Source organism: Diabrotica virgifera, chromosome 3 (assembly GCF_917563875.1).
Source record: "Diabrotica virgifera virgifera chromosome 3, PGI_DIABVI_V3a".
Taxonomy (NCBI): Eukaryota; Metazoa; Arthropoda; class Insecta; order Coleoptera; family Chrysomelidae; genus Diabrotica; species Diabrotica virgifera.
In genome coordinates, this window is record NC_065445.1 from 52,208,616 (window position 1) to 52,235,684 (window position 27,069).

Genomic DNA, 27,069 nt, shown 5'->3' on the forward strand with positions numbered 1-27,069 from the left:
AATGCGTGAAACTAACGGATTGCGAAAAAACAGAAGCGATGGATAAATTTATATCAAGGAAGGAATACGCCCTTCAACCGATCCATTTTGCCGCAGACTTACTAAACCCTCGGTCTGTTGGTGCAAATTTATCATCAGCCGAAAGGATTGAAGCGATGAAATACATTACTACTATGTCAACCACGACCACGATAGAGATTGGTGATGAAGGAGTGTCAAAGATTACTGAGGATTTAGGAAACTATTTAGCTAAAACAGACTTTTTTGGCGAAACATTTTTATGGAACATACTCGATAATGTCTCTTTGGTTACATGGTGGAAAGGATTTTGTGGACATTCATGCCTCTCCAAAGTTGCAGTCAGGATATTGACAATGCCGTGCACTTCTGCGGCAACAGAGAGAAGCTTTAGCTCCCAGAGCAGCATTCATACGAAGAGAAGAAATCGCCTAACAACTCAAAGGGCAGCAAATTTAAATTATATACAATATAATTCAAAATTGCTGAAACGTTCACGACAACATCACATACAAAGTCAATATCCTATAGAAGAGACTGTACAGAACAACGTTTCGATAGAAGGTAGAAACTTACAGAAGGAGATAGAAGTAATTGAAAACCATATTTCCGAAGAGGAAGAATTAGACGAGGTAATTTTAAATTTAGGCATTTTTTAGATATGTGATATGTGCATGTGATATATGCAGTTTGCTTCTTTTCCGATTTTCCAATGCATTCCACCGTTTTCGAATAAAAAATTATAAATCTTATGTTTTCAGACAATATCATCATGGCATTCAAATACAACAGGAAATGGAAATTCCGACGATGATTTTAATTTTGCTGACTTTGCAATGACCGATGATGAAATTGATCAAAGAATGGAAACTAGGGAACAGAGACCAGCACGCATTTTGAGACAAAGCAAAGTGAACATTTTAGAAAACGTCTTAATGAAATCGGTAAATTAGTGTAAACACATACATATTTATTGTTTATATTCCAAAATTATCAATTTCAGGGTAAAGGCACAGAACAACCCCAAAAAAAAACGGAAGTCGAGAAGGATACTTCAGATGCCGAAAACAAGGTAGTTAGATCTGTATATATTATATTATAAACCCATTATTTTTACTCTCTATGTTTACACTTTCCTATTTAATTTCAGGATGCAGTTCTGGATTTGCCGGAGATAAAAAAAATTACACAAGGCTCATTGGAAGAGCAAACAATTGAAACTTCGACGTTTTATAACAAGAAGGTCTCCAGTTGTCTGCGAAAAAGGAAGTTGTGATTTATAAAAGCCGCTTAAAACAAAACTAAAGAACCTATGTTTTCATTTCTTTATTATTTGTATGTATTTCTTATCCACTTTTCTTTATTTCATAAGTATGTAGTTACTTTGTGTTTATTATATTCAATATGAATGCAAACAATTGATTTTTTAATACAATGAACATAAATTACATAAGTTACATAAATTACATCTGGTTTGTAATTTTTGGGTAATTTTACACGTGTAACTTACAATTTCTGAAATTACACGTAATTTCACATCGCTAGCCACGATAGATAATAAATTACTGTTTGCTACAATATTCCAAATATAATACATTGCATTACATAATACATTAGGTACATATGCGCACATATAATACTTATGCACGCACATACATACATACATATGTAGAAGTGGAAACATTTAATTGACCAGTAGGTATACTCCTCATTCATGGCCCTAACCAACTTAAATTAATTTACAAATAATTAAATCGACAAAAAAAACTACATGCTAATACTAAATACTAATACTAAATGCTAATAAATATGTTTTTTTTTTTACACAGCGATAAGGCTTCAACCCGGATCAACCCCGCGGAGGTTTACAACCTCTTTGTGTTTTTAATTTTTTTTTCTCTTTTTTATTTTTTTTTATTTTTTTTTTTTTATAATTTATTATACTTTTTTTTATTTATTTATTTTTTTTATATTTATTTATTTTTTTTTTTTTTTAATAAGATTTAATTTTTTTTATACATTTTTTTTGTATACATATTTTTTTGTATAATTTTTTTTTTCTTTTTTTTTTTTTTTTAATTTTTTTAATATAAACTTTTATACAATTCTATTCTTATTACCTCCCTGCAAAATCTACTTAATGAACTTTCACAGGGAGACAATATTACATAATAAGGATAAACATAAAAAAACAATAATTATTGCTAAACACATTCAACCAGACTCATTCAGTGCAAGTTAAATTTTCCTCTTAGTCCTTTTTAAAAACTCCCAGATGATTTGTTTAATTTTAGAATTTCTACGAGACAAATATAAAAGAGAAGCATTATTTTGTGAGAAAGGTATTTCTTCTTGAACCAGATTGTTCATCAAAAACTTAATTGCAACATCATTATGTTTGCATCCAAACAACCAATGATTAATATCGTCAACATATCCATTGCAATCGCAAAGATCTGATTCGGATAGGTTAAATCTATAGAGGTATGACTTGACAGTGGCATGATTAAAGAGACATCTAATAAACATGGCATATATATTTCTATTGGGATAACTTCTGATAGCAAAAGGCTCAGTAGGTAAACTAGGATGAATTTTGGTGTAGAGATTGTTGCTTCGATTGCAGAAAGCGTGCCACTCAATATCCCAATTTTGTTTCAAACTTTTCTTGCGAGTAGCTGTTAGATCGCTTCTATCTAGCCAAGTTATTTCCGATCCTTTTAAGATTGCCTCTTTAGCAAAAAAATCTGCTTTTATGTTACCTGCTTTTATATTTTAAAAAAATATGCAAAATCTATTATGTCGATTTTAATGAAATTTGGTGGACGGATTAAGTATGTTTTAAGAATTTTCTAAGCGAATTATGAAGGTTCTAAATGCAACCAAAGTGGTTGAAAAACATTGAATAAAAACAGGCTTATTTTGCCCCCTTATTTTGTATTTATTGCTATTTTGCAGAAAGGGTAATAATTTAAGACATTTTAAACCAGTCGTATCTCATACAAATTTTAATTATCTTTATTCTATATTTTTACGACTTTGTTCCAAAATGAATCGTTTTAAAGTTATAAGCAATGAAAGTTGAAAAAAATCGATGTTTTTCGAAATTTTTACATATTTTAATTTTTTTATTAATGTTCCGGACATATTTGAGAAGGAGCATAAGTCAATTATAATTACCAAAGTTGTCACCTAATTTTATCTGTAAAAATCCGAATGCCACCTCTCACATCCACCTTAAAACAGATCCTTCCTGGTCTATAATAAAATATGTCGGTACTTAAAATACATACAGTGCGGTGGAATAAGTGTTGCCCCCCCCCTGTTAATTTGTTGATTTTATGAATATAAGCAAAACGCTCGGACAGGTCGATTTTTAAACTAACCACAGTATATTATAGCATCAACGTTTCGAACTTTACGCGATTCCTCTTCAGGTGACAGCCATAACTTTGATTTTTTTAAATGGTAAAGTACATCATATGACACCTCATTTAACAGCTTTTGAAATGCTGATTTCAAAAATGTATAATACTTTAATCCTTTTTGAGATCGTAGGCGCAAAATTTCGGTCGAACACTTTTTAAACGCATTTATTTTTTTCGAATTCTGAGAAAACTAATAAGTATTTTTGAAAAATTTAAACGCAGAATGAAAGATTAGATTATTACCGAGGGCTGACAGTCCCTTAGAATAAATAAAAAGTTTCTTTTGAATGATATATTTGAAATTAAAATCACACTAAATTTTCTCTTTTTTTCTCCACTGTGACTTATTAAATAAAATAAACATTATAGGAGTTCTCAGGGACTTTGGACCATCGAGAATACTGTAATATTTCATTCTGCGTTTAAATTTTTCAAAAATACTTATTAATTTTTTCAGGATTCGAAAAAAATTATTGCATTTAGAAAGAATTCGACTGAAATTTTGCACCTACGCTCTCAAACAGGATTAAAGTATTATACATTTTTGAAATCAGTATTTTAAGAGCTTTTAAATAAGGTGTCACATGATGTACTTTCCCATTTAAAAAAATCAAAGTTATGGCTGTCACCTGAAGAGCGATCGCGTAAAAATCGAAACGTTGATGCTATAATATACTATGGTTAGTTTAAAAATCGACCTGTCCGAGCGTTTTGCTTATATTCTTAAAATAAGCAAGTTAACAGGGGGGGCAACACTTATTCCACCGCACTGTACATACGTAATAGTCTAAGATCCGATATAAGAACGACCTTCACGATCTGTTTAATGGATAAAAATTATTTAATATGTAACTTAGTTTGATAAAAATAATAAAAAATACGAGATGCCCAATCTAATTTTGTCCAGACTAAATTTAATTAATAATTATTAAAAAATATAAATTCTACTAAAAGTTTTTCGGCCCGGGCAGATCATATTCTATATTTTTTGGACCATTCGAAAGAAAAAAGATCTTTTGTAATCTTAAGTTGATCCTTTTCGAGTTATAAACAATTTAACACTAAAGAACAAACGAAAAATGAAATGATTTTCAAGACTCAAAAACATAATAAGTAAAAAATATAATTTTTGGAATTACGAAGTACCTAAATTCAAGTTCAAACCTTATTTTATCAGTTCTTGATAAGTTTTTTGGGCCTATTTGGGCCTGTCTTTCCATAAGAAACCTTCCTCATTAACAATTAAAAAATATATTTCAGAATAAAACATGGCAAAAATTCTTATCGGGATCTGATAGAAAATGGGTTTGAATTTGAATTTTGATACTTGATGATTAGAAAAATAATATTTTTTATTCGTGTTTTTGAGCCTTGAAAATCGTCATTTTTCGTTCTTTTTTCAGTTTTAACTAAAAAATTATCAACTTAAGAGAAAAATTACAAAATACCTTTTTTGTTTCGAACGATTAAAAAAATCTAAAATAATATCTGCCGGGTCGAAAAATCTTTAGTCGAATAAACAAAAAGCACTTTTTTAATAATTATTAATTAATTATAGTCTATACTGCGTTCCACGGTCACCTTTCAGTACAGACTCTTATGAAGAACAGTGTTGCCAAGAGATATTAATATTTATATTAAATAAATTTTAAAGTATTTTTATACCTTTACTTTTGTATGTATATATAAATTGACACTGGCCCTTTTAGCATTAAGCCACATTATGTTTCTTGATGTTAAAATGGGCAATTTCAATTTTTTGCATTTTGTTTGATCAATATTAAATTCAAAAGAAAGCTGTGCAAATAAACAAAAATTTGACATTTACCCTTTTAGAACCAAGCCACAGAATTAATATTCAAATGATATATCTTTAATATCGTATAAATATCTTTCATAGTACCTACCTATGAATTATTTAAAAATAATAAAACCCACAGATTTTCAAATCAAGATGTTTTGGACTTCTGGAATATTCTATTTAGACGGACTTTAACCCTCGTAAGGTGGTGCGGGGTGCAGGTGGGCCCCAGACCTCGTTTTTCTCACCTAGTTGTTTTAATAATTTTTTTTTATTTTTGTCAATTTTTTTATTTGTATTAAATTCAATTCTAAACGTATTCCACCCATTACAGCATTTAAAACCGTTTGTGTTTATCTTTTTTGAAAAAATGACTTTTGGGTGCAAATGATGAAAACATCGTATCCTGAATTAGACGTTTCTGATGTTCCACTTGGAGCTAACAGAGCTACGGGACAAGGTCGGTGTTACTTATGTCAGAGAAAAAAGACCGTAAGTCCCGGCATAACTACTGTACTGTGTGTTGTGTGTAAAAACTTTGTGCTACTCATTCTGTGAAAAATGCCATGTGTTTGTCTTGCGACGATAATATTTTTTTTAAGAAGAAATGAATTTTTTTGTAAAATTATGTTTCGTACGATAATAAATAAGTCCTAATTATCTTTCAAATTAATTTCCCCGGCGTTCACATATAAAAAAATGGATATACAGATGGGGTGCACATGCACCCCGCACCGTTGTTTACGTAAGAATCTAAGCACCGCCTTACGAGGGTTAAGTTCGTCTGCTTAAAACCGGCAACACTGAGCTGTAAGGTTCCATAAGTTTTATATTGGTATATGCTGCCAACACTGCAAAGTGACTGCGGAACGCAGAATAGACAAAATTATATCCTACACCCCTTGTTTTTTTATAAATTTCAAAATACTGTATTACAAATCAAATAATTTTTATCCATTAAACACATCGGTGCTTATATCTACTATATAGCTTTTTAAAAAGCTTTCTAAAATACAGGCGAGCGGGATACATTCCTACAGAATAGGTAAAATTTAGGCTTAAGATTTTGTTAGGAAATATAGTTAATATAATTTAAAAATACGAATAAATCTGAATAGATGAATAAGCCAATCTAAACTTCCATGTGATTGCGTTCTCTTTATGTGTATCCACATACGTTGGATAAGCTACTTAAAAATGAAAATTGAATAAACAGAAAAAAGTGGAATTTATACTGCCTTATCGTCCGTAAATAATATATTAAGTCAACTAATATACGAAATCGATACCATTTAACTAGAGATCAATACCTATCCCAATATAAATATGTATGGCATAGAGTATATGTATTATAATATGTATTATATTAAATCATTATGTATACAAGTATACATACACCATACATTTTACATCTATCTAACATCCAGATTCTTTCAATGTAATTATACAGTGTGTTTCATTAATAATTGTCCATATAGTAACTGGAGAAACCTTAGCACAAAATACGAAGATTTAACCTAAAACACTTAATGTGGTTCCTTACTGAGTTACAGGGTGTTTTATCCAAAAATTTAAAAATTATTTTTGTTCAGCATTTTAAAACTATTCGACGTATCTTTTTCATACTTGGCAGGAAGTATAGGTACTATACAAACTACTAAATTATGTTAAACAAACGTTTCTGGCTATAACCAGAGGCGTACCACGGGAGAAAATGAATGGTTGACCCTTTCCAAATTCTACGCCACTGGCGGAATTGCTATTTTAGTTCAATTTTTGGATTCTCCAATACTTTCTATAAAAATAATAATATACTCTTCATTCGTAACGGTAAAGTCATTAGTTTTCGAGATCTTTGAAGTTAAAAATGAAACGACACCTTTATTTTGATAAATTTATTGTGTCGCTTCATTTTTAATTTCAAATATCTCGATCACTAATAATTTTATCGTTACTAATGAAGAGCATATTACTTACAGAGAAAGTATTGGGAATTAAAAAAATTAAACTAAAATAGCAATTTCGTCAGTGGCGTAGAATTTGGGAAGGGTCAACCAGGCACTATCCCCTGACGTACGCCTCTGGTAGTGACTAGAAACGTCTATTTGTCTTAATTTAGTAGGGTGTACAGTACCTACACTTTCTGCCAAGTATAATAAGGATACGCCAAATAGTTTTAAAGTACTGGGTACAAATAATTTTTAAATTTTAATCATATGAATCATATCATAAATTAATCAAAATAACTGTGCCGTTTCATCTTTAACTTCAAATATCTCGAAAACCAATTACTTTATCGTTACTACTGAAGAGTATATTATTTACGTAGAAAGTATTGGATAATCTAAAGATGACACTAAAATAGTAATATCTCCAGTGGCGTAGAATTTGAGAAGGGTCAACCATGCACTATCCCCTGTCGTACGCCTCTGGTAGTAGCTAGAAACGTCTGTTTATCATAATTTAGTAGAGTGTATAGTAGTCGCACTTTTTAACTAGTATGAAAAGGATACTTCGAATAGTTTTAAAATTCTGAGCAAAAATAATTTTTAAATTTTTAGATAAAACACTCTGTAACTCAATAAGGAACCACATTTAATTTAAATATTTTAGGTTAAATCTTCGTATTTTGTGCTAAGGTTTCTCCAGTTACTATATGGACAATTATTAATGAAACACCCTGTATAGGGTCTTCTTAATAAGGACTGCCAAATTTTTACAGTCGATAGCAACCATGCTCTTAAAGCTACATCTATCAAAATGATTTTACATAAACTGTTTTGCTAATTCACAATGGATGGATATAGCATAAAACACCAAGTGCAAATAATATAATTGTGGTAGCAAAATGGGTGTTCTGTTTGGTCAACGTTTCACTCGTTTCGCCTATTTTACTGTCGCCATAATCCACGTACCGAGAAGAATATTCCCAGTGTGAATAAATTTGAGTCCACTGGTTCCGTAACGTAAACAATCAAACAATACCAGTACGTCACCCTTGGGGTCTCGCAAAAGGACCTAACTAACTGTAATACTTTCACTGATGCTGTTTGGCAGAATCTGGAAGAAAACAAACCCACCACATCGGTAATAAAAATACTAAGGTCGTAATGTGGACTTCTTTGAAAGATACTGAAGAAGCTTAAAGTTTCTCGGCCAAATATATCTGGGGCACAGAGGATAATGCTTCGGAAAGGGGAGAACAGGAAGTTGATCCCTCCAAGGTCAAATTCAGCAGAACTGCTGTTGCCTCTTCCAAAGGCTTCAGCGGCTACTACAAAGCTGCGCTTACTGGGCTAAAGACGGCAGTCATACCCAACGAACACCTAAACATATATGTGTCAGAGAAAGACGTTGTGGCAACAAAAGCAGCCCAAATTAAACTTCTAAAGCACTTCTAAATATCAGGAGCCTTGAATAGTACAGGAACACAATTATACCATCTAGAGAAGAAAACGTCTCAAATATTAATGAGGACTTAATATGGTTTACTGATGGATCTAAAATTGCCCATGGTACCGGATCAGGAGTCTTTAGACAAACATGCAACTATACCCAATACATCTTACAGCCTATAGTGGAGTCACTGAAGGTTTTCACCTCCGATTTCGTTGAACCTTCATCGATTTTCATGAAAATTGGTAAGTAGTTAGAAGATACTTCAAGGAACAAAGGTGACATGATGCCAACTTGCGCTTTTATCCTGGGGTGGATGCCACCCCTTCTCGGGGGTGAAATTTTTTTTATTAAATGTAATACCAGAAATCGATAGAGGGGCAACTTCTAAGCAAAATTTGTTATATAAAGTTATTAACATAAATCAATACTTTTTGAGTTATTAAATATCAAAGATTTGATTTTTTCTTAAAAAAATGCATGTTTTAAAGCAGTTTTTCACGTATTACTCAAAAACTATAAGCTTCTGTAAAAAAGTTATTATTACCAAAATTAAAGATAATAAAAAATTTAATACACTCCCCACTTAAAGAACTAAACTAATGTTATTTCAAAGTGAGTTATGGGTAATTGAATGTATATTTTTTTCGACAAGTACTCAGATCTGAGTATTCAAGCTTACATAACGGGAAAACGATGCATTTTATAGAATATACTTTTTATGCACTTGTCAAAGTACTTCGAAATACCTATCAAATGAGCTCCAATAGAAGTTAATATCATCAAAATTAAGCAAGTTATGATGAAAATAAGAGAATCCTTTCGATTTTTTTAGGAAAAAATGAAAAATAAATCATATGCCATTTTCACAAAAATTAAAATTTGTAGTAATCCTCACAAGAATTTCTTTAGGTTAACATAGTTAATGATTTCAACAATTTTGACCGGTTTAGAATACATATTTTTGAAGAAAAAAAGATATAATTTAAAATTATCGTACTTTTTATTTTTTTTAATAATAACTCCAAAAATACTCTTAGTAAATACTTTTAGTTTTTTCTATTCCAAATACTTTACTCATTTTACTATTTCCGTAGAGTAAAAAATAACCGAGATAGAAACGTTTAAAATTTCAATTTTGCTGCGAGAACCATGTAACCGGGGCCATTTAACCTTTTATTTTTAAAAAATTAAGAGGTTTAAAAGACTAAATTTGACATTTTTTAATAGCTCGTGGAATCAACTTTTCATTAGTTTTTAGGTGAAACTTATATCTTAAAAATTAACAGAGTTATTTACAAAAAAAAACAATAACATTTTTGGAAAAATTAAAAAAAAATAAATTTTGAAACATTTTTGGTGCATAAATGTTAATGCCATCAACCTGTTCGAGGGCTTATTTGATAGATATTTCTAAGAAGTTTGACAAATGTTTTATAAGAGTTTATGTTATAAAATGCATCATTTTCCCGGTATTTAAGCTTGAATACTTAGATTTGGGAACTCGACGAAAGAAATATACATTCAATTACCTATAACTCACTTGTAATTAACATCAAAAGGTTTTTCTAGTAGGAAGTATATTTGATTTTTTATTCGCCTCAGTTTTGATAATAGTAACTTTTTTGTAAAAACTTATAGTTTTTGAGTTATTTATGAAAAATCGGTTAAAAACATGCATTTTTCTCACGAAATATTAAAATCTTTGATCTTTAATAACTCAAAAAGTTTTGATTTAATTTAGTAACTTTATATAACAAATTTTGCCTATAATTTGTTCCTCTATCGAATTGTGGGCTTATTTTTAATAAAATAATTTTCACCCCCCAGGGAGGGATGGCATCCACCCCCAGGGTAAAAGCTCAAGTTGAGACCATGTCACCTTTGTTCCTTGAGATATCCTTTAACCACCCACCAATTTTCATGCAAATCGATGAAGGTTCAACGAAATCGGAGGTAATAGTTCATATCCACCTTCAGTGACTGCACTACTAGGTCAACATACAACTGTGTTCCAGACTGAAGTTTTTGCAAAATAAGTTATTAATCAAGCAGCACAGAAACCAACAATAAATATCGTTCTCGTACCACCAGATTGACAACAGGTGGCACTTCTCTGGTTACTACCACCGTGATTTTCAAAAATTATAAATCATACGGGTGCCGAGTCACCCGTATGATAAAATATAGTAGATTTTAACCAGGAAAATGTTTATACATTTTTTGAAGTTTTTGCTTTGGTGGCCTGCATTGATGAAATCATAGATGGGGACCCTAACGCTAAAGAGAAACAACATTTACACAGGTAGTCAAGAGGCTATTCTGGCAGTAACGAACTCACTCACGAAATTAAAACTGGCGAGGAACTGCAAAGACCTCCTCAACAACCTGGCAAAAAACAATATAGTGTCTTTATTATGTGTGCCGGGTCATGAATGGGTGCATGGGAATGAACGAGAGGATATTTTGGCAACACAAGGCTCGGGAGAAATTTTTGATGGTCCCGAAACTTTCTGGGGCATCACTAAAGATGGCTACGAAAAGCGAGGTTCAGAAATGGTTGATAAAGCTCAGGCATCATCAAACGAAATTGACAACCACTCAAGGGCAAATACAGACTAAAAAAATAATCAAGAATATTGATACAAAACCTTATTCTCGCCTTGAGCGCTGTTTATCCAGTTACTTAACATCATTATGTTTATATCGTCAACAATATATCAATATCAACAATATCTATACTAATACTTTTATTCATTAAAATAATGATCAAACAATAATCAAAAAGAAAAAGCTATACCTGGCGCAAATTAGATGGACCACCATCCAATCAGTACTTACTTACTTTCCGTGTCCGGAACACCAACAACTTTAAATTCTATATTTCCGATGGTTGGCCACATAGATGGCCCTGTCATTTGCTAAAATTAAGTCTTCTTCTATGCATGTCTTTATCATCTCTGTGCATGACAGTAGATGCCGGCTGGTCTGAACCGCGCCACAGTCGCAGATATCGTCCTCCTGGTATCCCCATTTTTTCAGGTTACTAGCACAACGTGAGACGCCGGTTCTTAGTCTATTTAGCGCTTTTCAAGTCAGATACGGTAAATTGTGTCCAGCAGCCATTTCCTCTGAGGGAGGAAAATGTGTAGCGGTAGCTGACGCTTGCCACAGGTGTATTCGGCGCATCTCTGGCGCTTCAGGGATGGATCTTGATGTTTTCAGAAAGCTTTTCCGAGATCTTAATCTACTTGCTGAGTTTGGTGGTCTTATGACCGTCTTCGGTCCGTCTCCTACTTTTTTCGTTCTACCTCTGACGTGACTTTCCTCCTGTGACCCAAAATATTTTCCAAATATTTATATAACGTTGGCTATCGAATAAACTTAAAAACGGTCTGCTATTTTTCACAATAATAAACTTGTCCGGATGACACGTTTATCATATCTATCTATCTAATCAGCCCTAAACATCCATCCTTGGATATAGGCCTCCTCTTCCTTCTTCCATGCCTCTCTATCTTGGGCAATTTGCATCCAATTTGACCCAGTGTGATTCTTCAGGTCATCCGACCATCGCATCTGTGGCCTTCCCCTTTTTCGTTTGTGGTTCCACGGTCTCCAATGTATCATCCGGTAATCATCTTAGTCCGTCTTTCATCCTTCTGAAGTAGGGTGTGTCCGGCGAACTTCCATTTAAGCTTTGCTACTTGGGTAGAGACATCTTTCACTTTTGTTTTGTTACGGATCCATTCGTTTCTTTTCCTGTCTGATAGTTTAATGTTCAGCATTTGTCTTTCCATGGATCTTTCTGTCTTTGCTATTTTTTCCATATTTTTTTTTGTAAACGTCCATGTATGAGAGCCATATATTAGAACAGGGAGTATACATTGATTGAATACTCTTGTTTTAGGTATTGCGGGTATTTTCTCTTCTTTAGAATATAGGACAGTTTTCCGAATGATGCCCAGGCCAATCTTATTCTTTACTTTATTTCTTTGGTTTGATTTTCTTTATTTAATCTAGTGATTTGTCCTAGATATATATACTGTTTTACTTGTTCTATTCTTGTTTGTGCCACTGTAATTATTAGTTCTTTTTGTTGATTGGTCATGTTTTTTGTTTTACTGTAATTCATCTTCAGTTCTATCTTTGCCGATTCTCTATCTAGTTCTTCCATCATTCTTTGTAATTCTTAACTTCTTTCTGTTATTAATACAATATCATCAGCATATCGTAAGTGATTAAAATATTTATCATGATACCACGTTTATCATATACCACAGTTAAATATTCCCCATTCCCCGTTCCAGTGTTCTCGTACATCAAAGTTTGTGCGACTCGACACCGTTAAGCTACGAACAAATTTTCAGCTTACTATTAATGTTTTATTTGGTACGCGGGATCCAGGACTATACGCTTGATCGTATCCGTTTAATTTACAATTACTAAATAAATTCTAATTCAGACAAAATTATATTGCATATTGGTTTTGGTCCAATTCATATGCATCTGGGCTCGTATATATAAATGTACATATTATGTATGAGTATAAAAAGCTAATAATTGGACCGATATGTGTTTGTGTTGTAACAACCTTCCACTGAAGATATTAATATGAAAATCGATTTCGTCAACAATATTTGATTGACACCAAAAAGGAATTTCGTAGACCCATATTATCTTATTACATAAAAAATTCAAGGTTGTGCACCTTACCTGAAAAAATTACGATCATTTTTTGGCGAAGGCCAACATACTTATATTTGTGAATACTATGAATAACATTTAAATGTATCTGCGACATAGAAAAGTATCAATAATTGTTTCAATGATTTGAATAGTCCAAGAATAGTTTTTTCAAATAAGACATGGAGGAGCGCCGTCTTAGTTTCTATTATTTTGTTGTTAGATTTACTGGAATATTTACTGTTTTTTGTGCATTGCTCTTATTAATGTGCTTTTTTAAGTAAAAGAAACATAAGACATTTTACTGTACCATTACATGACTTTATTAATATTTTTTAAACAAATGTAAAATTATTGATGGATTCGACCGTTACTTGATGGAAGTTCATTTTATTTGACAATATTTAAAAACAAACAAATAAAGTATAGAAAACAAACGTTTTCAGTGTTTTATTGTTAGATAATAGTAGATTATACCACGAGTCAATAATGATGGCTATTATTCCCGAGGAATATTTACGAACCGAGCCGCGTTAGCGGCGAGGGAGTAACATTCCGAGGGAATGAGAGCCATTATTGCGAGTAGTATACTCTACTTTATCTACGACAAATTAATTAATTTAAGATTTTTATTTAATTATTTAAGATTTAACTAATTTAAGACGGTTTATATTTTGCACTTAATTCAGCGAAATAGGCCAGCAGAACATTTTCGGAAAATGATTTCGCGTTGTTTCGAACACGCCATTCGTTGAAGGTTGCGTACGTTTTATTATAAATGGATTTCGATGTTTCAGGTATTAAGGTAGATGCTGTTGCTGTAGCTAGTTCTACAATTTCTGGTGGTGTACAATTAAAAGATTCTTCATTTTCGTCCATCTCAACACAAACTGTCAAATATACTATTCGTTTGACAGTGACACTTTTTGAGGTTGATTATTTTGTTTCCGTGGTGAATTTTGTGATTGTTGTGCCAGAGGGATTAATAGCTATTAATCCCGCATTATTAATCCCTAAGGGATTATTATATGGCATTATATTGCAAACACCACAAGTATAATACATATATTATGTATCAGTCGTAGATAAAATGTAAAATTATTTAGAGTTATGAGGTATAACATGAACATTATTATTCTCTTTGAATTTATTTCTATGAATTTAGATCCGAAGATGGATTTTCATATTGCCGACTCATCGTAACCTATGATCTCTCATTTTGGCATCAATTTGTGCCATCCCTAGAATTTTCCTTATGTACACATTCTTAATTTATTCCTTTTTGCTAACTCCAGTTATTTATTTTAGCATTCTCATTGGTTGATACAGACATTCGTTATTTCTCGTTCTTTTTAACAGTTCCGTACATCATAGATGACCATATGATATTTTATAAAGTTTTCCTCTCAGTTTTATCATTACCTTTTTGTCACATAACGCACCACTCGCTTCCTTTCATTTCATCCATCCCGCTCTTACTCTATTGTGCTCATTCCTATCTATTTTCCGATTACTCCGTAGTACCAAGCCTAGGTACTTAAAACTATTTCTTTTCACAATTATTTTACCATTCCAAATTATTATATTATTTGCAATAATAAACACCATATTCAAATAAACAGTCCAATCCAAATGCTCTGTTCTTGTCCTATTAAGTTTTCAAACATTTACTTCAAGGGATTGTCTCCATTATTCTACTTTTTGTTTTAAATGTCTTCCTTCTAAAACTACATTATCAGCAGACATTAAGCTACCATGTACTTTTCGTCTTATCTGATCCAGTACCATAAAGGAAAATTAATAAGGATTAAGCTGACTGAGGCTTAATACAATCCTAATTTTACATGATCAATTTGTCCCACACCTGACTTAACACTAGTTGCTACTCCCTCGTACATACCTCTCACAATCTTGATATTTTCATCGGGACCTCTTTTTTATCGAGCGTCCAATACAGAACCTCTTAAGAAACTCTATTATATTTATGCTTTCAGGATTATTGATTACCTCTCACATGAGTGTTTGTTTATCAACGAAAACTTTTCGTTTATAAATTCGCAAAGTCTGTTCGTGCGTTCTTGCGTTGCCGCTCTTGCAATACTTAGAGCCGATCTAGCGATGGATTCCTATGCACCTAGTTTTGTCTTCTGAATCTAATGCTGAAAACGTCATTTCGGTATCTCTAACCATCTTCGAGATATCCGACCTCAATGTCAACATTGTGACGTCAAAATCCTTCTTCAAATATTTGTTTTCAGTTGACGCAACTAAACGTCTCAACAAAAAATTGAAATGTCAAATAAATAAATTTTATTTATTAACGTTAATGTAATGTTGAATGACAGCTCGTTTTTTTTGTTTATAAATTATTCGCAAAGTCTGTTCTTTCGTTAGTTCGTCCTGAAATACTTAGAGCTGATTTAGAGATGGATTCCTATTCTTCTGAGTCCAAAATATGAAAACAGCCTTTCGGTATCTCTAGCCATCTTCGAGATATCCGACCCCAAACTCGACATTGCGACGTCACAATCCTTCTTCAAATATAAATATTTGTTTTTGTTTGACGCAACTAAACGTCAACACAAAATTGAAACGTCAAATAAATAAATTTTGTTTGTTAATGTTAATTTAATGTTAAATGACAGCTCACTATTATTTTATTTGAGCTGTCTACCCAGTAATACCCTTGAGTCCGCGAATCTTTACCCGTGCGTCAACATTTAAAGCATACGAAATAAGTCGATGATAAGTCGGAAATTGAAATTTACTAAACGCAACAGCATGTCATTTACTGTCACTTGCTGTTGCGTTTAGTAAATTTCATTTTCCGACTTATCATCGACTTATTTCGTATGCTTTAAATGATGACGCACGGGTAAAGATTCGCAGACTCAACTGTATGTATTATGTACATTATATTTATGTGTACTTATATACAGGGTCTCACTTAAGTTGCACACATATATTATGGGAAACTTTTTTATTTTTAATTTTACGAAAAAAAGTTATTCTTCATAAAAAGTGCTACATGGTCTTAAACTGAGGATTTAGCCATCCAGATATCAAATAATTTTATCTATATTATACCAGGTATGTCAAAAAATGTGAATTTCACTAAAGGGTATAGTCTATCTAATCAGCCCTAAGCATCCATCCCTGGATATAGGCCTCCTCTTCCTTCTTCCTTCTTCCATACCTCTCTATCTTGGTCAATTTGCATCAATTTTGACCCAGTGTGTCTCTTCAGGTCATCCGACCATCGCATCTAAAGGTTATAGTACTTTTGTTTATTTAACAATATTGAAAATGTTATTATGAAATGCTGTTGGAATAAAAAAGTATGTTCTAGTATATTCTATTATATCCTTATGGAAACAAAATATTTGAACATTTTTCTCAAATTACGAATACCAACATCATTTTCCTTTATAACTCTTTTAATTTCAATTTGACGAAGAAAAGTTATTCATGGGCTAAGATCTAAGATGCAACCTTCATATCATAGATTTTATCAATTTTATACGAGGCATCTCAAAAAATATTAATTTCTTTCAAGAGTAAAGTACCTTTGTAGTTCACAATATTTAAATTAGAATGATATATTCGCACATTAAAACACAGTTTTTAATTCTAAACCATATTTATATAGCAATTTTCCATATTATGAATTTAAATACGTAAATAAACAAAGTTTTTCGTTATACGTTAAAAAATAAGTGGGTTAATATCAAAGACGAACATGTGTCATGCAAGAAAAATTTAGATAAATTAGTTTTTTTTGTACACAGATGCTATTATTCTCTTTATGAAAATCTCACTTCCTATAATATTGATTCACATATCATGATTGATTCGTTGATTTCGCAGTCATGTGATCACAATACAGCATTCTCAGTGGGCTGTTGGAGAGATGTCCGTTTTGGAAATAAACCTTCATAGGAGTCCTTTTTTGAAACAAACATTCGTCTGTGAAGCTGAAAATAACGTATTTGCGTCCGTGTTTGAAAGAATCTATTATCACCGTTGAAAAGAACAGGAAAAATTCTATAAGAAACCAATACTAACTAATTTTTAATTTTTTTGCACATGTCCGTCATTGATATGAAGCCACTCAAATATAACATAATTATAATTATTTGATGACTTAATGAAACTTAGTTGTAATACAGTGAAAGACAAATTAAAATAACTTTTCCTCTCAACCATAAAAGATCTTAAAAGCTGTCAGAACACATACAGGAGCCAGGATTCTTTTGTGATTTTACCTTATTGAAAAAGTTTTGCCAAATACATACTGACCTGCAATCTGAGACAAATTACTAGCTTATCTCTTGAAAAAGGTAAACCCAGTAATCGATGGCACTTGCCTGGGGCATTTATCAAATTGATGGACTTAAAAATGGTATATTAGTGATTCCCGAGAACGAACTTTTTACGAAGCTGCGGTAAAACATAAATTCAGAAAGTTCAATAATTATAGGTCTTGGATCAAGTTGAACATAAGGGTCAACGGTTAGATGGGCCAATATAAAAGTAAATTAAAAGCGGTGGTTCGTGAATAGAATTTTCGGAAATAGTCATGATACAATCTAATGGATGTAAAACGGTGAAATTTAATTGGTTTTCCTTTATAGAATCAACAATTATACGAATGGTATTATTTTATAGCACGCTAGCGATTGCTTGGGTCTCAAGTTCAGAGATTTTAAACAATGGTTTACTTTCCAGCAAATTTGTTAATTACGTGTCGGCTCAGAAAAGTATTTTTAGTTAATTTAGTTATTCGATTTTAAACTTGGTTATAACAGCAAATATAAAAAGATGTAAATTAGAGCTGGAGGGTCAGATAATAGAAGAAGTGACGGAGTTTAAATATCTAGGTATCATACTATCTAGCTACGGAAGGCTCGAAACAGAAGTGTAAGGTCAAGTGAATAAAATGTATATTAAGCTAGAATAGCCATTTCATAAGGATTGAGACTTACCCCATATTTTTTTGCTATTTTATTGCTAATTTATTACGCAAATTAAAAATTTATTGCTTCATCCCCTTCAGAGAAACAGGTGGCTAATCCAGCTTAATATTAAGCTAGAATAGGCAACATTCATATATCCGGAACGAAAGTAGATAGAGAGTCGCTTCCGACGGCCTATTTTATTGCTAATCTATTACGCAAAATAAAAATTTATTGCTTCAACCCCTTCAGAGAAACAGGTGGCTATTCCAGCTTCATATTAAGCTAGAGTAGCCAACATTCATATTTCCGGAACGAAACTAGATAGAGGGTAGCTTTCGGCGGCATATTTTATTGCTTCTTAATTGCTGAAAAATTGGGTATACAAGAATTTACAAACTCATCCCTTCAACCCCTACCGTTATCATCATTCTCCGGAATCCACAAAAAGTGAAAATAACCAGTTTAAAGACCTAAAACCAAGTGGGTATTTTTTGCTTATTAATTTCTACAGGTTTTTTTTTTTTTTTTTTTTTATTTATTAAACACCAATAAGATGCTTAAGAACATTACAATCTGATCAAATAATGTGATCAATGAGCAACTTATTTCTAACCTAAATTACTACTAAAAAAACTTAATACTAAGGACAAACTCGATAGTACCCCCTAGGTTCTGTTAATATATTGCACAAATTTTAACTTGTACCATCACTTGCACCGTGCACTATTTTTCACTTAACTAACTCGAAGGGTTTCTTCCTCTTGAGTCTTCTAGCTAGATCCGTGTTGTCGAGGAGCTGGATGGCCTCAACATTGACGTGTTGAAGAAGTCGTTGTTCGTGACTCTTGGCAAATTTTTCTATGGTCTTGTTAACAGTATCCATGTCTAGGTCCCTATGGAGATCACTGTTCCTATAGTACCATGGAGCGTTGACAATGCTCCTTAGCACTTTGTTTTGGAATCGTTGAATGATAATTAAATTTGTATTACTAGCGCAGCCCCATAGTTGGATGCCATATGTCCATATAGGTTTTATAATCTGTTTATACAAAAGTATTTTATTGTAGATTGAGAGAGTGGATTGTCTTCCCAATAGCCAATACATTTTTTTATACTTCATGTTAAGCTGTTCTCGTTTCTTTTTAACATGGGCCTTCCAGCGTAGCCTAGCGTCTAGTGTAATACCCAAATACTTTGCGGTGTCGGCATATGGTATCTGAGTATTATTTAAGTTAACAGGAATGTATTGATTTTTCTTGTTTGTAAAATTTATATGCACTGACTTCATTTCGTTTAATTTAATTCGCCAGCGTTTAGTCCACTCGTTAAATCTGTTAAGAGATATTTGTAATTTTCTTGCTGCTTCTTCATGGTCTTCACCTACGGCTAAGACGGCAGTGTCATCAGCAAAGGTAGCTATTGTATTATGTTGTACTTCAGGGATATCACTAGTGTATAATAGGTATAGGACCGGTCCTATCACACTACCTTGTGGTACTCCTGCATTGATTTCCTTTAGTTCCGAGTAGGCTTCTTCTTGCTTAACCCTAAAAACTCTCTCTGATATATAAGATTCCAATAATTCTCTGTATTGTCTTGGCAAAATCCTGCTTAATTTGTACTTAAGTCCTTCGTGCCATACCTTATCAAAAGCTTGCGCTACGTCGAGGAAGACAGCTGAGCAAACTTTCTTTCCTTCTAGCGACCTCTCTATTATATCCGTTATTCTATGGACTTGGTCGATAGTTGAATGACTTTCTCGAAACCCAAACTGGTGTGATGGAATTAGAGCCTTAGCATCTATGAGAGGTTTCAACCTTTTCAGCAAAAGCTTCTCGTACAGCTTTGAAATTACGGGTAGCAATGAAATCGGTCTGTACGATGATACTGTATTTGGTTGTTTTCCAGGTTTAAGGATCATTATGACCTCAGCCACTTTCCATATCTTGGGAATATATCTTAATCTGAACGAGGCATTTATGAGATATGTCAGTTTTACTATGGCTTTTCTAGGAAGTTGTTTTAAGATTTCCCCAGTAATTAAGTCAAACCCAGGTGCTTTCCTGGGATTGATGTTTGATTTAATTTCGTCGGCCACTTCTTTTGGGGTGACTAGTTTAATTTCACCTTCTTCCTGTGTGGCATTTTCCCATTGCAGTGTGTTATCACCTTCATTTGGCTGGAATGTTTCCTCGAGATATTCAGCAAATTTATTAGCCTTCTCTAAATTGCTTTTTGCCCAGCTTCCATCTGTATTTCTTAGTGGGGAATTTTGCATTATCGGTCGTTTTAATTTCTTAGTGGCTCTCCAGAGGGAATAATCAGTTGTGCTATCATTTGTCAATTCTCTTAGATAGTTACTAATTGATTCGTTTTTATTTTTTTTAATTTCTCTTTTAAGCTGTTGTGTAGCATTATTTAGTTTTGTTTTATCAGATGGAGCTCTAGAGCGTTGCCAGATCCTTCTGAGTTTTCTTTTTTCTTCGATTAGCTTTCTAATTTCTTTAGGGTAATTATTACCTTTAACTCTATGAATCAGTTCAGGTGAGTTATTCCAAGCGGCTTGTTGAACTTGTTTAACAAAACATTCCGTTTCTTCATCAAGTTCATATCTAGTTTTTAGTGAAACTTTGAGATTGATTGTTTCTTCTAAGTGAAGCTGAAAACTCCGCCAATCTGTTAGTCTATTAGTCAGTTTAGGAGGTGGCTGGCTTTGAATAACAGTATCGCTAACTGTGAGAAGGATGGGTGAATGATCGGAGTTCATGTCCCAAGCTTCTTCAATATGTAAATAATTAACAGAAATATTTCTAGTTATAAAAAAATCAATCAGGTCTGGAATTTTGTTGGAATCAGTAGGCCAATAAGTCGGTTTACCTGTTGAAAGTGTTTCACATTTTAATTGCTTAACTGCCTGCAAGAGTTCCTTCCCCTTTGTTGTAATTATCCTAGAACCCCAATGGGTGTGCTTGGCATTAAAATCACCACCAATTATAAATCTTTTGCCATGTCTATTCAAAAATTCTAGATATTCATCTTTTTTGAGGTTATGTTTTGGTGGAGAGTAGACAGCGGTAACGATAAGCTCAAAAGATTTTGTTTTAACACATACTGAAGTAGCTTGGAACATTTCTGTTTTGTAGCATATTTCTTGATGATGTCTAATTGTTTCTTTTATTATGATAGCACTACCACCTCTGGCTGTATTATCCGGATGTAAGGTATGGTATACTTTAAATCCTTTAAAATGAATGTAGGTTTCATTTGTAAAGTGTGTTTCAGAAATGAGACAAATGTCTATTTTTTCAATGTCTAGGACAGTCTGCAGTTCTTGTTGATGCTGCAGTAGTCCATTTGCATTCCATTCCATTATCCTCAGACTATCTGGCATTAAAATTCTTAGGAATAGCTCCTTTGGTGCTATATTCTAATCTAGTAATACGCTCATCCATTTTGGTCAGTGTTTCCAGTATTTGTTGGAGAGTGCTCTCAATGTTAGAGCTGTGTTTTGGGTTAGTACTTTCAATTTCTATATTACCTCTAGCAGCTTGGCTGTAGGTTTTTTTGTTTTCGTTGGTTTTGTATATCGGATTCTGCTGCTGCACCCTTTGTGGTTGTTTAGGTATTGTAGTTCTCTTATTTCGATTGTCTTTTAACTTCTGCATTTCTTTTGCTACCATGCATCCTCTGTAGTTTGCAGGATGACTTTCTCCACAGTGGACACATTTTGGTTGGGCATTTTTAGGTTTATCACAATCGATAGTCAGGTGCTTTCCGGTACATCTAACACATCGTGGTTGCTTTGCGCAATATTTTTGCGTATGACCAAAAGCTTGGCATTTTTTGCATTGAGGCACGAGTCTGGATTTTCTTAACGGCAAAATCTGAACTCTAACTTGTAATATATCAGAAATTCCGAATATTTTATCGATATTTTCATCGTGTCTGAATGATAACATGAACATATTAAGAGGTTGTTTAGTATTATACTTTAGCTTGGGTGTAGCTTCGATGAGCTTATAGCCACGTCTCCTCATTTCTTGGACAATATTATTAGGCTTTACAGAATGATGTAATCCAGTGGCCATTACTTTAATGGGCCTATTTTGCTTGTTTTCATAGGAATGCCATGAATATTTCTTATCATTTAATGCTGCGGTAAGCAGTTTAAAATCTTCCTCTTTTTGTACATTAATTTTTATAGTTTTGTCGTTGATGACTTTTATTTGAGAATTTTGGTAGCTAAGTACCATAGCATGAAGATCGTTAAAGTTGTTCTCCCCTTCTATTATAATCGGTGGGGGTTTCTCAATTATTTTAGGTTTTTCAGGACTTTTTGTGTTGTTATATTCTTCTCGTGGTGGTGTTAGGGAAGTGTCCATTTTCCTCTTTTTCCTGTTTTTCGCACGAATCCACTCTGTTTCCTGTGCAAGATCATCTTCGTCTGTATGATACTCAACCGTCTGTTTATCGATATTGTTAGACAGTTTTTTCTCGAGCAGTGTATATTTTTCATTTAATTCATCAAACATTTTTTGCATGTTAATTAGCTGGTTTTGTAGTTGACGAGTTGCTTCCAAGGCCTTGTTCTTCTCGGCCTCAGATAATTTCCAACTGCTAAATAGCATTTGTTCATTTTGTGAACGTTGATAGTTTTCTTGAAACAGCACATTATCCTGCTGTAATGATATCGCTTCATTTTGCGATTGGTATAAATCTGGTTGTGGAAACATTTTATTGTGTTTCTACTTGAATTTCCATTTTACACTGAGTCACGAGCACAGTTTTATATGGAATCTCTATTCAGAAATTTTAAATGATTTAACAAAAACAATTAGCAAATAAAAATTAACTACTTACTCAGACTATCGACAATCTGGTAATTTTTTTCATTTCATTGACTGATCACTTTATCACTAATTGGTATTTTATCGCTTTCGATAATGATGTGTCTTATCTATTTCAATTGTTTATTAATAAATTTATTTGCAGCACTGAAAAACTCTTTGTAAACACGGAGAGCCAACACGTCCGTTTTGTTTCGATGCTCGATACAGAATGTTATTTCTACAGGTGTAAGCCAAAAATGAATGTTTTGCTTCATCCCCTAACGAGCAACAATGACTACTGCGGTTTAGTAATTAAGCTACAATACCCAACACTCCTATTTCAGGAAATAAAGCAGATAGAGGGTCGCTTCCGGCGGCATATTTTATTTCTAATTCATTGCTGAAAGATGGGGAATACCAGAATTTACAAACTCATCTCCTCCAACCCCTACCCTTATCATCGTTCCCCGGATTTCACAAAGAGTGAAAATAACCAGTTTAAAGACATAAAACCAAGTGGGTATTTTTTGCTAATTAATTGCTGCAAGTCTATGCCAAAAATAAATTTTGTGGTTCATCCCCTAACGAGAAACAATGGCTACTACGTTTTAATACTTAGTTACAATACTCAACACTCCTATTTCAGGACGGAAAGCAGATAGAGGGTCGGCTTCGGAAAGCTTCCGACGGCATATTTTATTACTTATTAATTGCTGAACTATGAGGTATAGCTAGCAGAATTTACAAAATCACCCCCTCCAACCCCTACCGTTATTCTCGTCCCCTGTTTTCACAAAAAATGAAAATAACCACTTTAAAGACCTAATACCACGTGGGCATTGTTTGCTAATTAATTGCTGCAGGTCTACGCCAAAAATGAATGTTTTGCTTCATCCCCCAACGAGCAATAATGGCTACCTTTTAATGCTTAAGCTACAATACCCAAGACTCATATTTCAGGAAGGAAAATAGATAAACGGTCGCTTTTGGAGATATGTTTTATTGGTAATTACTTGCTGAAATATGGGGTACACAAGAATTTACAAACTCACCCCCTCCAACCCCTACCGTTCACTTTCTGTGAAATCCGGGGAATGATAATAGTGGTAGGGGTTGGAGAGGTTGAGTTTGTAAATTATTGTATACCCTATCTTTCAGCAATTAACCAGCAATAAAATATGCCGCTGGAAGCGACCCTCTATCTGCTTTCGTTTCTGAAACAGGAGTGTTGGGTATTGTAGCTTAAGTATTAAACCGCAGTAGCCATTGTTTCTTGTTAGGGGATAAAGCAAAAAAAAATCGTTTTTGGCGTAGACCTGCAGCAATTAATTAGCAAAAAATACCCACTTGGTTTTAAGTCTAAACTGGTTATTTTCACTATTTGTGAAATCCTGGGAACGATGATAACGGTAAGGGTTGGAGGGGGTGAGTTTGTAAATTCTGGTATACCCCATCTTTCAGCAATTAATTAGAAATTAAATATGCCGCCGGAAGCAAACCCCTATCTTCTTTCTTTCCGAAAATAGGAGTGTTGGGTATTGTAGCTTAAGTATAAACCGCAGTAGCCATTGTTTCTCGTTAGGGGATGAAGCCAAAAATTCGTTTTTGGCGTAGACCTGCAGCAATTAAGTAGCAAAAAATACCCACTTGGTTTTATTAAGTCTTTAAACTGGTTATTTTCACTCTTTGTGAAATCCGGGAACGATGATAACGGTAGGGGCTGGAAGGGATGAGTTTGTAAATTCTAGTATACCTCATCTTTCAGCAATTAATTAGAAATAAAATATGCCGCCGGAAGCGACTCTCTATTTGCTCTCTCTCTCTCCTCGTGTTGGGTATTGTAGCTTAAGTATTAAACCGCAGTAGCCATTGTTGCTCGTTAGGGGATGAAGCAAAACATTCATTTTTGGCTTACACCTGTAGCAATTAATTAGCAAAAAATACCCACTGGGTTTTAGGTCTTTAAACTGGTTATTTTCACTTTTTGTGGATTCCGGGGAATGATGATAACGGTAGGGATTGAATGGGGGTGAGTTTGTAAATTCTTGTGTACCCAATCTTTCAGTAATTAATTAACAATAAAATATGACGCCGAAAGCTACCCTCTATCTACTTTCGTTCCGGAAATATGAATGTTGGCTATTCTAACTTAATATTAAGCTGGAATAGCCACCTGTTTCTCTGAAGGGGTTGAAGCAATAAATTTTTATTTTGCGTAATAAATTAGCAATTAATTAGCAATAAAATAGGCCGCCGGAAGCGACTTTTGGAATAGCCACCTGTTTCTCTGAAGGGGATGAAGCAATATATTTTTAATTTGCGTAATATATTAGCAATAAAATAGCAACAAAATATGGGGTAAGTCTCATGGCTCCCTTATTAAATGGCTATTCTAGCTTAATAGACATGTGAATAAAGCAAACAGAGCCGCGGGTTGCCCGAATGAAACAATCTTTTTCTTTACGTGTCATCTTCGCCACGAAGATTGGCAATCATCATTGCTTTTGACACTACAGCCCTAAAGAGTTCAGTTGAGCTGCATCCAAACCATTCTCCCAAGTTTCTCAGCCAGGGTATTTTTCTTCTTCCTATGCTGTGCCTTCCTTGAATATTTCCCTGCATTATTAATTTTAGGAATTCATATCTATCACCACGTGTTTTATGACCCAGATATTGCAGTTTTCTTATTTTGATGAAACACAGTATCTCCCTGCTGTTCTCTTTTCTTTTTAGTAGATACTTCTGCATTGGTTATTCTGTCTGTTCAGGAGATTCTCGGCATTCTTCGATATGAACGAAACAATATGGAGAAAATAAAATATCAAAAAGAAATTAAAGGCAGAATTTACAAAACAGTCATTAGACCAATAATAACAATATGCAGCAGAAACACAACCTGATCCAGAGAGGACAAAAAGAATGCTAGAAATAGCAGAGATAAAAATCCTTCGAAAAATCGATGGCAAGACACTATGGGACAGAATTAATAACTGGGTAAAACACAGAATAGAATGGAACGACTAAATAAGCCGAACAAGAACAAATAGGGTAGTACGAACTGCTAAAGACGGTCCCCCATAGGAATACGATCAGTGGGTAGACCACGATACCGATGGAATGACAACTTACTGAAGGCACATTGAAAAAACAGACAGAGTCATGTCTACCAAAAAAGAAGAAGAATACGGAGATTTCACACTTCTAAATATGTTAGATTGATGCAAGCTTCAATCCAAGCCGCCTTATTGGCATACTAGAATAAAATATATAGTAATTAATTTTGAAATAATTTACAAGAAATATATACTAGAGTCATGATCATCATCATTATTACCATTTGCATCACAGCCAAAGCTTTCTTGAGATAACTTCTCCATTCACTTCTCTCTCTGGCAACTCGTCTCCATGCTCTAACTCCAATAGATTTTAAGTTGTTTCCTAGGCTGCCTTGATATATGAGTCTCGGTTTTCCTCTGGCTCGTTCCATCGGCCCTCTTTGGTCAAATACTTTTATGACTGCTGCATATCATCTCGCCTGATTACTTGTCCCATCCATCTAATCCATCTATGAATGGTACGTCAGTTCCCCCGAAACTTCTCATCATTCTCTTTGCCTTATCCCTATGTGGGGTCGGTTTCCCTAATTGCATTCTTTCTCTACACAATTCTATCTTGGGTCATGTCAATGTTAATCCCCTTTACCAACATGTCCTGCCTTATCGTCTCCCCCCAGGTCATCTTTGGTCTTCCTCTCCTACTCCTTCCAGGAATCTGCACTTCAGCTATTCTTCGTATTGCTATTCTTCGTATTGGTGATTAACGTATCGACGTTGAACATGACCAAACCATCTTAACCTATGATCTCTCATTTTGGCATCAATTAGTGCCACATCTAGACTTCCCCTAATATACTCAATTCTAATTTTATCCTTCTTTGTCACTCCACTCATCCA

General features: G+C 33.5%; 1 protein-coding gene across 4 annotated transcripts in view; it reads left to right on the forward strand.

Moving 5' to 3' along the window:
- The window catches only part of LOC114349276 (uncharacterized), a 599,066-nt gene that overhangs the window by 423,434 nt on the left and 148,563 nt on the right, over window positions 1–27,069 (forward strand). The window lies entirely within an intron of this gene.